General features: G+C 41.0%; 4 non-coding genes across 4 annotated transcripts; all 4 read right to left on the reverse strand.

Annotated features, from left to right (window-relative positions):
- Positions 1–4,001: 4,001 nt before the first annotated feature.
- TRNAK-CUU (transfer RNA lysine (anticodon CUU)) lies at positions 4,002–4,074 on the reverse strand. The gene has a single exon. It is a non-coding gene; the product is annotated as a tRNA-Lys (tRNA).
- A 903-nt stretch (positions 4,075–4,977) lies between these two features.
- Positions 4,978–5,049, reverse strand: TRNAH-GUG (transfer RNA histidin (anticodon GUG)). Its single transcript has one exon. It is a non-coding gene; the product is annotated as a tRNA-His (tRNA).
- An 809-nt stretch (positions 5,050–5,858) lies between these two features.
- Positions 5,859–5,930, reverse strand: TRNAG-UCC (transfer RNA glycine (anticodon UCC)). The gene has a single exon. It is a non-coding gene; the product is annotated as a tRNA-Gly (tRNA).
- Positions 5,931–7,850: 1,920 nt separating this feature from the next.
- On the reverse strand, positions 7,851–7,922 carry TRNAE-CUC (transfer RNA glutamic acid (anticodon CUC)). The gene has a single exon. It is a non-coding gene; the product is annotated as a tRNA-Glu (tRNA).
- Positions 7,923–15,426: the final 7,504 nt, after the last annotated feature.

Here is a 15,426-nt window from a genome sequence, read left to right on the forward strand (position 1 = left end):
CTCTCTTGTTGCAATAAGCCAAAAATCCAACTTTGTTTGATCACAGGTTTGTTCCTGATGGTTATATAATGGAGCGCATCGGCACTGTAGAGAAGGCAGATGCCATTCTGATTCTTGACTATTTACATTAAACTGTTCTCTCACCTCCCTTCCCAAAAGCTTACAGGATCTCTCCTCTTTGTCCCTACTGTTTTGAAACTGTTTCATCTATTTTTATCCACTATACTGGGCACTTAATGGGCCCTTTCAATAGGGGAATTTGGATTTCTTGTGTATCACTCCAGAGATATTTACGTATATACAAGTAAAATTGTCAATCTCTTGCAACCACCATTACCCTTTTGATACAAATGATTGCACATTATAAGACTGTTCCTTTGGAATCTTCACTTGATTTATGTCTCAGTGAATGTAAGTTAGCTTTTGCTATATAACAAGCCATCTCAAACTTATTGACTTAAAATAACAATAATTTATTATTTTTTAGGGCTTCTGTGAGTTGGAAGTTTTTCTGTTCTGGGCCAACTCATTTGGGGCTGGTTGGTGTAGGATGGCTCAAACACCTGTCTGGGGCACAGCTGAATTGACTAGAAGAGCGGGGATGGATCTTTTTCTCCTTGTGATCTCTCCAGCAGACTAGCTTGAGGGTCTTCAGATCATGGTCTCAGGATTCCAAGTTAAGCCCCAGTGTGCAAGCATTTTTCAAGCCTGCGCTTGCCTCAGGTTTGCTAAGGCACCAGCATTGGCCCAAGCAAGTCACAGAGCCAATCCTATATACAGACCGGTGGACAAATAAGCTCCACCTCCTGGTGGGAGGAGCTGCAAAATATTAAAACCATTTCTTTTCAGTCACACCATATTGGAATATCAGGAGCTTCCTCATTCTTTTTTACAGGTAGCTGAACCATATTTCATTGTGTAGTTGTATATTTAGTTACTCCCCCAAATGGTGGACATTTAGAGAGGTTTCCAGTCGTTTACTTAATGAAAAATGCTCCATGAATAACCTTGAATATGTTTAATTTCACACATGTGTAGGAATAATGGGATAAATTTCTAAATGTGGATTTTAAAAAGTAAAAAAAAAAGTTTATTTACATTTTTTTAGAAGGATTTACTTATTTATTTTTATTTTATTCATTTATTTGACAGAGAGAGAGACAGCGAGAGAGGGAACACAAGCAGGGGGAGTGGAAGAGGGAGAAGCAGGCTTCCCACTGAACAGGGAGCCCGACGCGGGGCTCGATCCTAGGACGCCGGGATTTGATCCCAGGACTCCGGGATCATGACCTGAGCCGAAGGCAGACGCTTAATGACTGAGCCACCCAGGTGCCCCTATTTACATTTTTGATAGATGTTGTTAAAAGGGCATCCTGAAGAACTTGGACCAGTTTACCCTTTCATATTTAACCTCTCCAACATATTAAACTTTAAAAAATTTTAGCATTTCTTATAGGTCAAAAGTGTTATTTCAGTGTTGTTTTAAATTGCATTGCTTTCATTAATAGCAATCTTGAATGTTGAGTATCTTTATGAGCAATAGAAACGAATATTTTCTGTTCTATATATGTTTGCTATTTTTATCGGGTTGTTGGCTTATTTCTTGTTGGTTTGTAGTTCTGTAAATATTAGGGAAATTAGCGTTTTGTATATATATGTGTTCTACGAATGTAGATGTTGGGTACGGTTTGGTGAAGTTGCTGCAGCCACAGGAGAAGAGAAGCAGGCTTGAAAGGAAGAAGTTTATTATACTCACAGTCCCAAAGGGGGGTCATGTTGTGCAGCAGAGGGCCACAGAGGGGCATAACCAGCAGGGTGCTCGGTTTTACAGGTGGGGAGTAGAGACAGGAGGATCTGTGGGCCAAAGTCTTTACTGGATCTTGGGTGGGGCCCACGGAAAGCAAACCAAGAGAGGTGGGAACGGAAGGTTAGGGGTGAGGGAGAAGGGAAGAGAGGAAGGGGAAGTTAGAGTCCAGCAGTTGGGTTTGTTATCAAGGGGTTTCAGCTGTTTTGGGGTGTGAGTTCACAATTAGGGCAATGAGAAGGATGCTAACCACCAAAGCATGAACTTAAAATGGAGGATTTTTAACGCAATGCGAGTTGCAAATATTGCCCCAAATTTGTTGTTTGTGTTTGGACTTCACTTAGGCAGATATCATTTGATTTATGTAGTCAAATTCATTGATATTTTCTCTCAGGACTTGTGAGTTTATGTCATAGAACAGCTTTTTTCACATATACACCAAGATAATAAAATAATTGTTTAATGTGTCTACAAGAACTTTTATGTTCCTCTTTACTATTTAAATCTTTGCTTGATTTGGAATTTACCCTTATGTAAAGGGCATGATATTCACTGACCATTATTTTTCCCTAGACACCTACCTATTCAAAACTGTTCATTAGAATTATTGGTTCAAGATCCTCTTTCTAATATATTACATTTCCTTATGTATTTTGGTATATTTCTGAATTCTTGTGCCATTTATTACTGTTGATTCATACATGATATCTTACTATTTTAATTAATATAATTACTATTTCATAGAATTAGTCCTTCCTTATTGCTCTTTCTTTTAAAAAAAGAATTTCCCTGAGTATTTCTGCTTGTTTCTCTTCCATTTAAACTTCAGAATTCTATTGTCCAGTTCGAATTCTAAAAAGCTCTTTTTGATCTTAGAAAAACCATGTTAACTTGAGACAGCAGATTTAAGGAGAGATGTTATCTTTGTGACGTTGAGTCTCCCAGCCAAGAACATGGTATATCTTGGTTGACAGGGAAGGAGGCTGCCCTGATGCAGTAGTTCCTGAACTTGAACGTTCACCTAAATCACCTACAGAGCTTAAGTCACAGGTTGTTGGGCCAACCCCTGGTTTCTGATTCCGCAGGTCTGAGGTGGGGCTTGAGAATCTGCATATCTCACAAGTTTGTCCTGGCACCACACTTTGAGAATAACTGGCCTAATGTATTGATCATCTCGGAGCCGGTTGGTGGGAGACTGAAGCATATTTACAAACTTAAAAAAAAGCAGGACTGTTAAAGGATCCTTAGGGAAAGGAGGCGGACGACTTGTATGAGGAGTTAAATGTCCTCCTCGTCGTTGTGGAGAAGCTTCTTGACCTGTGCCAAACTTGGCTTCCACTCGCCTTGAAAAGCAACTGAAGCCAGACCACCCATTCCAACACTGAAAGGGACTTGGCAGGGACAAATGTAGCGCAAACAAGTTCAGGCTTTCCCGGGCAGAACAAAGTTCTCCAGTGGATCAGTAACTATCTCAACACCCGCGGGCGCAGCGCTGCAGGGGGCCCCCAACAAGCCTCCGGCAGGCTGCAACGGGGTCTCCCCCCTGCAAGCTCTCGCCTGCGCCCCTCCCCGCCCCCGCCTTCCCCCCTCCGGCTCTTCCGCATCTCTCCCCCGCCTCCCCAGATGCCTTTCCAGGGCATTCCCCTTTTCCCGCCCCGCTTCGGGATCTTAGTAAACGAGTTGTATTTTACAGCCCTTTGCGGCTAATGAACGCTTCAAAACCTGAAGAGCAAAGACAGGTGCTCCTTGGCACCTAGCGGAGAACATTTTAACTAGCTAAGAAAGCCCTTCAAAAAACTTCATCCAAAATTTACCCCCACCAAGCAGAAGAGAAGGAGAGTGTTCCCATCCGGTCCGGTCCTAAGGCGTCTTCTTCGTGGAGAAGAGTCGTGGTAGGACGGAGGGGGAGCCCCGCGGGTCAGGACTGGGAGCTGCTCCGGCTCCTGTCACCTTCGCACCCCCGGAGAGGCTCCTCCCATCCTCCCCCCCCCCCCCCCCCGCCGTAGGTTTGAGACCCTTGGTCTCAACGACCAGGATCCCCGGTTCGGATTCCTCATTTTTGTTCAATTTGGAGCGAATAGAGGAGATTTTGGAAGTTGTTACCGAAGTTAAAGACAACAGTGGCCGCAATAGCTAATTATAAGTCACAATTGTTGGCTGCCAAAAGAGGATTTAATAGAAATAGAAAAACCGTGTGCGCCCAACGTGGGGCTCGAACCCACGACCCTGAGATTAAGAGTCTCATGCTCTACCGACTGAGCTAGCCGGGCGCTGGTGAGCCAAGGCGTCTCAGAGACAGGATGTATGGTCCAGATACACACTAGTGACAGTGAGAGACCGCAGGGTCTAGGATTTTGTGAACAGAATAGTAGCTTTTTGCTACCAGGACCGAGGCTCCGAGAGAGTGGTGGGGACTGCGTGGGGCCAGGCGGCCTCCCAGAGGACGGGGAATCAGGAGTCCTAAAACCTCCATGTTTTCTCAAAGTCCGCGTGGTCCGGATCATTTTGACAGCCCGGTGTCTGGCATGCGGACTCCTGAGGAGGAGGCGAAAGACCGCGAGGGAACGGGGATGAGAGGCGCAAAGAGCCGGGGGAGCAGGTGGGGCACGGGGACTTGCTCTCTCGGGACCTTGGTGCTCCAGCCCCTGCTTCCTTCTCTTCCTAAACCGTGACGACCAGGGTGGTGGGTGGAAGTGGGGATGAGAGACGCGTCACTGGGGGCACGAATTTGTTTTTAAATACTAAAATTTTGTGTGGCTTAAGTAAAAGACCCTATTTATTACGTGTAAACGTCCTAGCGAGATTTCAAGTCAGATGGGAGTAGAGCCCCAGGCGATTTCACTCTACTCTCCCAACTTTCATTTCTCCAAGATCCGGTACATGCGCTGAGTTCCAGAGTCCGAAGCAAAGGGTTCTCACCTCTGCAGCCTTAGTGGCAGCTCCGAGGCTCGCCATACCGCCCTGCAGTGCGTCCCTGCCAGAACCCGTTAGGTTGTTTGCTTTAGGTGGGCGAGCGGCGGAAGGAGCTGAACAGAAACAATTCACCCAATTCGTGGATAGCACTTCTGCAAGGTTGCTTGGAACGAAGAGATAATTAAACTTTTTTCAACCCTTTTAAAAGGTTTTATATATACATATGTAAAAAAAAAAAAAGCCACCACGGAGACATCACATGCCGTGACTCGGATTCGAACCGAGGTTGCTGCGGCCACAACGCAGAGTACTAACCACTATACGATCACGGCGCGCCACCTGCTAGGCGACGCATGGCGCCCTTATTTTATGCCCTTTGGAATAGGAGTACGTACCGCGTGCTGCCGTTTTATTTGCCCCGTTCAAGTGATCTGCATCAATCAGAATACCAAACAAACGTTTCCACTCCACAACCTCGAAGTTTTGACCCTTGAATCTGGTTCTGAGCTCCTAAGTCCCGCGTGCAGGCGCCAGTGTCGCCCTTCGGCTGGGCAGCGGGCTGCGGCCGGGGACCATCCCCTGTCGCCCCCGCCTCATGCCACTTCTCTCCCTTCCAAAGAATCAAGCCGCCCCGCCCAGGGGTGCGAGAGGCCGCTCGAGGATTTTCCTGTTTACATGTCCAGCTTGTACCCTGGAATTGAGGTTTCTGTCCCCAGAGCGGTGGAACTGGAAGAGAAGCGGAGCTGGTCGAAGGCCCTCCTCTTCGTTTCTTCTTGCTTTCCTCGCCGTTCCAAGTGACAGGACGCTCTCCGGCAACTGCGGGCTCTTGGGCTGACTTCCTTATTCTGATTTCTCAGTAAACCAGAGCCGCATCCGAGGATTTAGAAAATCAAATCCGAGCAGCCTCTATTTCAGACACTTCCCTAAAGCCCCCAAAAGGATAGATATCATAAACTGGTGCGACGCCAGCGGCCGAACCCAGCAGACGAGGTTGGCTCAAGGTCGCAGCTACAAAAACCCTAAAGGCTCTCTTTTAGGAGAGACTCCCCTCCGAACTAATAGTCTCCAAAACCTTTCCTTCCCCAGTGGTTTATTGAATTGAACTACTTAAAAGTTTCGGGGGAAAAGTGAAAGTGAAAAGTGCGTTGGCCGGGAATCGAACCCGGGTCAACTGCTTGGAAGGCAGCTATGCTCACCACTATACCACCAACGCAGATGTTATGGGTGTCTGATCGGTTTCCTCATGAGGAGTAATTCGTCCAGTTCTGGTCACACAATTCTTTATCTGATATTCATATTAAGAGAGATTTCTAACACAAAGCCAAAGGAGGAAGCTCTCTGGGATTTCAACTATGGTTATATTAAAAATTCTGTGGCAGTTTCTTATTGATTCACAGGTTTTAAAAAAGTCAATTCTAATTTTTTCTATTGTTGTTTGAAGGGGGCGTCTGAAATCCAGTTACGGAGTTAAGGCTCCCCTGAGGGAGTTATTAGGCATTTCAGAGTGTTTTCATAGGGCAAATGCATTAAGGTAAAGTTGCAAATCAAAAGACATAATAAGCATTTTAAAACTTTGGATACATATTGCCAAATTGCTGTGTGAAAAGATAACACCAATTTTTGCTATTACCTTACATCTGTCAATGGGATGTCGTCATTCTTTTCATCTTCATGAAAGTTCAGGACAAAAAGTCTTATCTTAATTTGCATTTATTCTATTACTATTGAGGTTGATCATTTTTCATACTTACCAATTATTTGCATTAGTTTTGAGAATTACTAAATCATATGCTTTGTCTATTTTTCTATTAATTATTTGTATTATATTAATATTACTGATTTGTACCACTTTGTCATTTGACTCTTAACATTCTTTATAGATAAGCAGAAGTTTTCTGTTATGTAGTCTAATCCATCAGTTTTATCCTTTATGATTTCTGTCTTTGCTTTTATCTTGGAAAACCTGCTACCCAATATTAAGATAATTATCCACTAGTGTATTTTTCTTAGCTTAGTTATTTCAGTTCTTGCATTTAATTCTTTAATTCATTTAGTATATGGTATGAGGTAGTAATTCTACTTCCATAAATTTATCCTAAGGAAATACCTAGGATATACCTACACAGATGTTAAAACTGTTACCTGCGAAGCCAAAATTTTAGGGGGAAGAAACTAAAATTCCAGAAATAGGTTAGATTAAATCCACTTTGATGAAAACCCACATGAGTTTTTCTTTTTTTAATTCTATATACATTGTACATTGCTGGTGGGAGTATAAATTGGCACGACCTCTATAGAAGGCATACTGGCAATATCCACCCACAAATGCACACACCTTTTGAACCAGTATTTCAATCCCTGGGCATTTAGTCCACACACATGGATGTATGTACAAGATTATTTATGGTGGCATTGTTTGTAATAGCAAAGGACTAGAAATAACCTAAGTGTCCATCAAAAGGAAGTTGGTTCAATTAATTATGGAATATCATCAATACAATGGAATACCATGTGTCATAAGGAAGAATGAGGAAACTCTTCATGTCTAAACTTCATGTATCATCTGTCTAATATATTTCTAAAATATATTGTTAAGTGAAAAAGGCAAAGTGTAGATAAAACATGTATAGATTGCTATCATTTGTGCAAGGGGGAGCATATTTAAATATATAAGTATGTATGCATGTACTTGCATTAACATAAAATATTTACATTATTATAGTTATGAAACATAACATTGGTGGCCTTATTAGAGGGAAACTAGATGACAGAGGTAAAAATTAGGTTTGTCAGTTATAGCTTTTGCATATTTGAATCCTAAACCATGTAAATATATTTACCTTTTCAAAAACTAAATTAAAATGAAAGAAAATACCATGTTAGTGAAGAGCGTTTATTTCCATTGGCAAGTGTTGGAAATATATTAACTTTAAAAATAGCTGGAAATAAAATAGTATGAATAGCGTAATTCCAATTCTGTTTTTAAAACTGGACGTCAGCAGTTAACATGTGGTAGAACAGTTTTTACTTTGTATATTTCTGCATTTTCTGTATTTCAGCTTTGGCGGACAGGGGAACTGACTAGGAGTAACAAAGTTAATCATTAATGGTTAAAAGAGAAAAGAAAACACTTTTCCCTGACCGGGAATCGAACCCGGGCCGCGGCGGTGAGAGCGCCGAATCCTAACCACTAGACCACCAGGGAGGCTGAAAAAGCTTGCTGCTAGAAGCTATATGATTCTGAGTATGTGTTTCCACTTAATTCTGTACATTATTGCAACTGCCTTGGGTTTTGAGATTCCTGAAAACTGGGCCCTCCTCAGGTCGAAATTACTTTTTCGCGTTTTTTTTTTTTTTTTTTTTTGAAGTTAGAAAACCCGCTAGAGAACCCCGAAGCCTGGCTCCCAGAGCTAAGGGATGATCATAAATACACGATCACAGTCCCCAAGACCAGAGACAAGTAACCGGAGGAGACAGAGAGACAGAAAAGAGACTCTCGGCTTCACGTAGTTGCAGTGATTTCCTGAACTGTGATCAGGAGAAAAGTAAAGATCTTCAGCTGGAGCTTTGCCCAACTGACCAGGAACTTTTCCTTAAGAAATACAGAGGTCGTCGTGTGACTAACGCTTGGAGATCCTGATCCTACTGCAGGTTTTTTTCGTCTGCGAACTCAGACCAAATTCTCCTGGCCAAAACAAATATTACAGGCAAGTGAAAGTCACTGGGCCTACCGGTCCTCGGTGGTTAGCGGGACCTGAGCTTAACTCTCTGGTGGGAGACTGAGAGAAGGGCAGGGGTACGGAGCTTTTAATTTTTTTATATGAAGAAAGGAGAGTGGGAGTAAGGAGGAAAAAAGAAATGGGGTTCATGCTTCCACTGAAGGAACTTTTAAAACCATACCATCAATGTATGCAAATTAACTTTTTTTAACTGTATATGAGAGAAAAGCAAATGTAACAAAATATTGACAATGAATCTACCTGAAGGGTAATTGAGTGCTCATTATTTTATTCTTTCAAGTTTTCTGTAAATTTTTTTAAAATAAAAAATTGAGAAAAACAAGAATGAAACAAACAAAAGCCTCCCTTCAGGCTTTTTTTTTTTTTTTTTTGTCAGATGAGTACAATGTTATTAACTCTCTGCCCAAGAGTTCAAACAGAAATTTTTAAAAGCGATCCCCCTCCACATTCACATCAGAAAATATTTTGATAATGAATGAAAAGTGAATTTAAATATTGACTCACAAATGATGTGTGCATATCAGCAGGGCCTGACAGAAGACAGCTTTTTGCTGTTTTGCTTTGCTTTTAAAGTAGCAATGTTAAAATATTGTTTAAGAAAAGTATTCATCCTCCCGACCTCCAGTCTCCCCCTTCCTGTGGTTTTAAATGCCAGAAATTAGTAACTAACTGCTAGATATTTATTTTCACAGAAACCAGTAATCCTGTTGGCACATGTCACTATGGAGACTAATAGAGCCTACTTCTTTTTACTCCAACTCTGTTCCCACTGAAGAGCAACCTGTACCCCAAGGCTGAAAAAAAGTAACTAACTTTCAGAGCAGCATTTTGGAATTGTACCTGGGGTGGGTAGGGTAGTAGAATTTATTCCTGTATATCAGAGGAAATCAACCTCCTTATGTTTTGGTCAACAGACCATTTTCATCTATTATTCTGTCATCTGCTGGTAATTTTTGGTAACACATGAGAAGCTAGGAAAGAGAGTATGAGCTCTGGGAGCTAGCCACCTTTCTCAACATCAAAATACCAGGAGAGGACTCATCCTCAGGACAGGATTAAGCCTCCTCCTCTTCTGGCATCACACACCTAAGGGCGGATGGGGGAGGAGTGCAATTCATTCACTTCACTCCATGTTCTATCGTCTTTTTTCCTTTTTTCATACATTTGCAGATCATGTGCCAGACTAGGCATTGAAGTCACTAAATATACTTAATGAGTTCATAATCAGGGGGCACCTGGCTGGCTTGGTCAGAAGAGCATGCAACTCTTGATCTTGGGATTGTGAGTTTGAGCTCCACGTTGGGTGTAGAGATTAATTAAATAAATAAACTTTAAAAAAAAAAAAGAGCTCACAATCAAATGGAAAACTAAATAAACAAGTGAATAAAAGAAAATGGATCAGGGAAGATTGAGTAGTTGTACTTTTCCCTATTCCTCCTGCTAATACAACTAAAAACCTTGGATACTGCACATAAAACAAACATAAGAGACTTGAAAGGAAGAGAAAAGAAGGCAGACCAGCTAGGGGCCTCGGGACCTAAGGAACCACACATTGGTGATTTCACTGGGTTTTCTTTTTGTCTCATGTATCCCAGATGTGGTGCGGAAGAAGCCAGCAACCTGGAAATGCCAGTGGGGACAGCCAAAGGAAAAAACAAAACAAAACAAAAGCAAGCCTGTTCTTTCTAGCCAAAGGACCAGGAAAGAGGCAGCCTAGCAAAATAAAAAACTTCTAGATAATAACCACTCTACTCCAGCCAAACACCACAGAAAGAACTGTGGCTCACTCCTACACACACTAGTAAAGGTTGAATGGGATGCCTAGACTGCCACCTTCACCAGGCCTTTTAGGAGGTGTCCCTTCCCTTCTCTGCTGGATTCGTTCCAGAGGAGACGTGGTAAAGAGTCAGCACTTTCACTAACACCCAGTGATAACAAGGCCACCCCCATCCCCTACTGTCAGTGAAGGCCATGTGGGGAGGAGTAAAAAGACCTTCCTACCTCTCCCAGCCAGGTTGGTGTCAGTAGAAGCCTAATGGGCAGCTGAAAACTCCTGATGTCACCTGAGCAGTATTGAGAAGCCCCACCCCTCAGGTGTCAGTGGAGGCTGAGTGGGGACACTGGAAGCCTACACCTACCTGGCTGTAACAAGACACTCGCCCCTACTTCCGCTGCCAGAGGAGTATCGGAGAAAGCCACCTAAAACAGAAGGTTTAAATAAGATCCAGAGTTCAGAATGTCCAGGTTTTAATAAAAATAGCACTCATCATACCAATGAGAAGGATCTTCAACTGAATGAAAACAGACCACACCTGGATGACAGATGTTAGAATTCTCTGACAAAGATTTTAAAGCAGTCATCATAAAAATGTTTCAACAAGCAATTACAAACATGCATGAAACAAATGAAAAAATAGTTTAAGTTTCAGCAAAGAAATAGAAGATGTAAAGAAGAACTAAAAAAAAAAAAAACACTAAATGGAAATTTTAGAACTAAAAAATACAATAACCAAACCAAAACAAAACAAAACATCTCAGTGGATGGGTTCAACAGCAGAGTGGAGGGGGGAGTGGAAAGAATCCGTGAACTAGAAGATAGAACAATAAAAAATACTCAACGTGGACAACAGATAAATAAAATGGAAAAAAAAAAGAGCAGAGTCTCAAGGACTTGTGGGATTATAACAATAGTTCTGTTGTATCATTGGATTTCCAGGAGGAGAAGAAAAAAGAACAGGACTGAAAAAAGTACTAAAAGAAATAGTGGCTGGAAACTGCCCAAATTTGGCAGAGGGATAAAACTTATGCATTCAAGAAGCTGAGCAAACCCCAAAGAGGGTTAATCCCAAACAAATTCATGCCAGGACACATCATAGTCAAACTACTGAAAGCTTAAAAACAAAGAAAAAGTCTTGAAAGCAATGAAAAATGACACCTTACTTGTAGGGGAAGAAACGACAGCAGATTTCTCATCGGAAACCATGGAGGCCAGAAGAAGGAGCACAAAATTTTTCAAGCACTGAAAGAAAAGACTCTTAACCTAGATTCCTATATCCAGTGAAAATATCCTTCAAGAGGAAAGGAAATATAATTCAACAAAAAAAGACAAACAACCCAATTTTCAAATGAGCAAATGAATAGAACTTCTCCAAAGAAGATACTCAAAACAACCAGCAAGCACATGAAAAGATGCTCAATGTCATTGATCATTAGGGAAATGCAAGTCAGTACCACAATAAGATACCATTTCACACTTTGGGGATGGCTACAATTATGGAAAATAACAAGTATTGGTGAGGGATGAGGAGAAATTGGAACCTTTATACACTGCTGGTGGGAATGTAAAATGTACAGCTGCTGTTGAAAACAGTTTGGCAGTTCCTCAAAAAGTTAAACATAGTATATGACCCAGTAATTCCACTCCTAGGTACCTTATACCCCAAAGAACTGAAAACAGACACTCAAAAGAAATCCTATACATGCACATTCATAGCAACATGCTATTCACAGTAGCCAAAGTAGAAACAAGTCAAATGTCAATCAATAAATACATAGATAAACACCTATGGTATATAAATACAATGGTGTATTGTTTGGACATAACAAGGAATGAGGTACTGATACTTGCTGCGATATGGATGAACCTTGAAAACATTATATTAAAAGAAAGAAGCCAGGGCGCCTGGGTGGCTCAGTTGGTTAAGCGACTGCCTTCGGCTCAGGTCATGATCCTGGAGTCCCTGGATCGAGTCCCGCATCGGGCTCCCTGCTCGGCAGGGAGTCTGCTTCTCCCTCTGACCCTCCCCCCTCTCATGTGCTCTCTCTCATTCTCTCTCTCTCTCAAATAAATAAATAAAATCTTTAAAAAAAAATAAAATAAAAAAAAAAATAAAAGAAAGAAGCCAGACACAAAAGATCACATATTGTATGACTCCGTTTACATGAAATGTCCAGAATAGGCAAATCCATAGAGACAGAAAGCGGCCTGGTCATTGCCAGATGTTGGGGAATGACTGAGTAATGGGTACAGAGTTTCCTTTTTGGGGTGATGAAAATGTTCTGGAACTTGATAGTGGTGATTGCTACACAACATTTTTTTTTTTTAAAGATTTTATTTATTTGTTTGACAGAGAGAGACAAAGTGAGAGAGGGAACACAGGCAGGGGGAGTGGGAGAGGGAGAAGCAGGCTTCCCACCGAGCAGGAACCCTGACGCGAGGCTCGATCCCAGGACCCTGGGACCATGACCTGAGCTGAAGGCGCCCCTGCTGCACAACATTTTGAATGTATTATATGCCACTGAATTGTACACTTTACAATGATTAAAATTGTGAACTTTATGTTACGTGTCTATTACACTACAATAAAAAAAACAGTGAAGGAGAAATCCTAGCAAGATTTTTTGTGGCTATAGACAAAATTATTCTAAAAGTTAAATGGAAAGGCAAAGGAACTAGAATAGGTAAAACAAAGTTTGAAAAAAGAATTGAGAAGAATCAGCCTACCCATTTTCAAGACTTATAAGACTACAGTAGTCGGGATGGTTTGATATTGGCAGAAGGACAAATATACAGATCAATGAAACAGAATAAAGAACCCAGCAATAGACCCACACAAATATGCCCAACTGATTTTTTTACAAAGGTGCAGCAGAAGCAATTAAATGAAGAAAGAATAGCTTTTTCAATATATCTAGCTGAAGAAATTGGACATCCATAGGCAAAAAAAAAAACAACACCCCAAAACAAACAAAAAAATCTCTCAACTTTAGTTTCATACCTTGTATAAGAACTAACTCAAAGTGGATCCCCAACTTAAATGTGAAGTGTAAAACTTTTAGAAAAAAATAATAGCTCTTCATGAGCTAGGGCTAGTGAAAGATTTGACACCAGAAGCATGATCCATAAAAGGAAAAACTGATAAATTAGACTTCATCAAAATTTAACGTATTTGCTTTGCAAAAGACCTTGTTACAAGGATGAAAAAACAAAGTGGTTGGGAGAAAATATTTGTAAACCACATACAAAACAGAGGACCATTACCTAGAATATATAAACAACTCTCAAACTCAACAGTAAAAAAAACACAATCTGATGAGAAAATGGTCAAGAAACATGAAGGGACATTTCACCAAAGAGGATATACAGAGAACAAATAAGCACATGAAAAGATGTTCAACATTATTAGCCATTAGGGAAATACAAATTGAAATAACAGTTAGATATCACTACATACCTATCAGAATGGCTAAAATTCAAAAAACATGACAACATCAAATGTTGGTGAGAATGCAGAGAAACTGGATCACTCATCCATTGCTTTTGGGAATGTAAAATGGTATAGTCACCCTGGAAAACAGTTTGGCAGTTTATTAAATGAACAAACAAAAAACATCCTAGAGATGCAATTTTCATGTGACCCAGCATTTACACTCCTGGGCATTTATCCCAGAGAAATAAAAACTAATGTTCACACAAAAACCTGTACACAAATGTTTACAGCAGATTTATTAATAATAGCCAAAAACCTGAGACAAGGCAGATGTCATTCAACAGATGAGTGGTACAGACGGTGGTACATTGACAGCATGGAATACTACTCAGCAATAAAAAGGAAGAAACTACTGATACACACATGACTTGGATGAATCTCCAGAGAATTACGCTGAGTGAAAAAAGCCAATCCTAAAAGGTTACATACTATATGATTGTTTATATAACATTGTTAAAATGACAAAATTATAGAAATGGAGAACAGATTAGGTTTTACTAAGCTTAAGGTAGGGATGGAGATGGGAGGGAAGTAGGTATGGCAACATGAGGGATCCTTGGGATGGAGATGGCCTATCTCAATTGTAATATCACACTATAGTTTCCTAGGGGGTCACCATCGGGAGAAACCAGGTACAGGGTGCATGGGATCTCTCTGTATTATTACAATTGCAAGTAAAGCTATAATTATCTCAGAAGGAAACATTTATATTTAATGAGTACAGAGTTTCAGTTTTGCAAGATAAAGAGTTTTGGAGATTTCGTTGCACAATGTGAATGTACTTAACACTACCGAACTGTATATTTAAAAATGGTTAAGATAGTAAGTTTTATATTATGTGTATTTTATCACAATTAAAAATTTTATAGAGGGGGCGCCTAGGTGGCTCAGTCGTTAAGCGTCTGCCTTCGGCTCAGGCCATGATCCCAGGGTGCTGGGATCGAGCCCGGCATTGGGCTCCCTGCTCCGTAGGAAGCCTGCTTCTCCCTCTCCCACTCCCCCTGCTTGTGTTCCTTCTCTCGCTGTGTCTCTCTCTGTCAAATAAATAAATAAAATATTTTTAAAAAAATTTTATAGAGAAACAAAAGTTTAATTAAAGAGTAGAAAGATTTTACGCACAAACAAAAACTAGAATTGAATGGGACAAAGTGTAATTAATTCCACCAGAGCGAGTGAAGAAACTCCGGAAACACTGCTGCACATGGGTAGGAAAGCCGGCAGTAGAATTCATAGCTCCTCTCCAGCCTGTTTGAGATTCTCTTTTGCTTGGAGCTTTAAGATCCATAGGAGCTTCTAACCCCTTTCTGACATCAGATTTTCCCAAATAAAGCCAGATGGCATCAATCTCAACTCTTCCTACTGCCCACAGAAATTCCTGTCTACGTGGACTTTCCTGCCTTCATCATCCCTTTAGCCTAGTGGTTCTCAACTTTAGCCACACATGAAATCGCACAGGGAGTATTAATAACAACAAAAAATCCTGGTGGTTGGGTTCCACCCCCAGAAATTCTGATTTAATTGGTCTGGGGTATAATCTGAGCATCAGAATTTTTTAAACCTCCTCAGATAACATGCAACCCAAGTTAAGAGCTGCTGCTTCAGGCACTGAATAGTACACTTTTCCATTAAGCACTGTATTACATTTATCTTGCATTAGACTGTTATTTTTCATTTGTGTATATTTGTCTCCATGGCAAGG

The sequence above is a fragment of the Halichoerus grypus genome, chromosome 5 (genome assembly GCF_964656455.1).
Source record: "Halichoerus grypus chromosome 5, mHalGry1.hap1.1, whole genome shotgun sequence".
NCBI lineage: Eukaryota > Metazoa > Chordata > Mammalia > Carnivora > Phocidae > Halichoerus > Halichoerus grypus.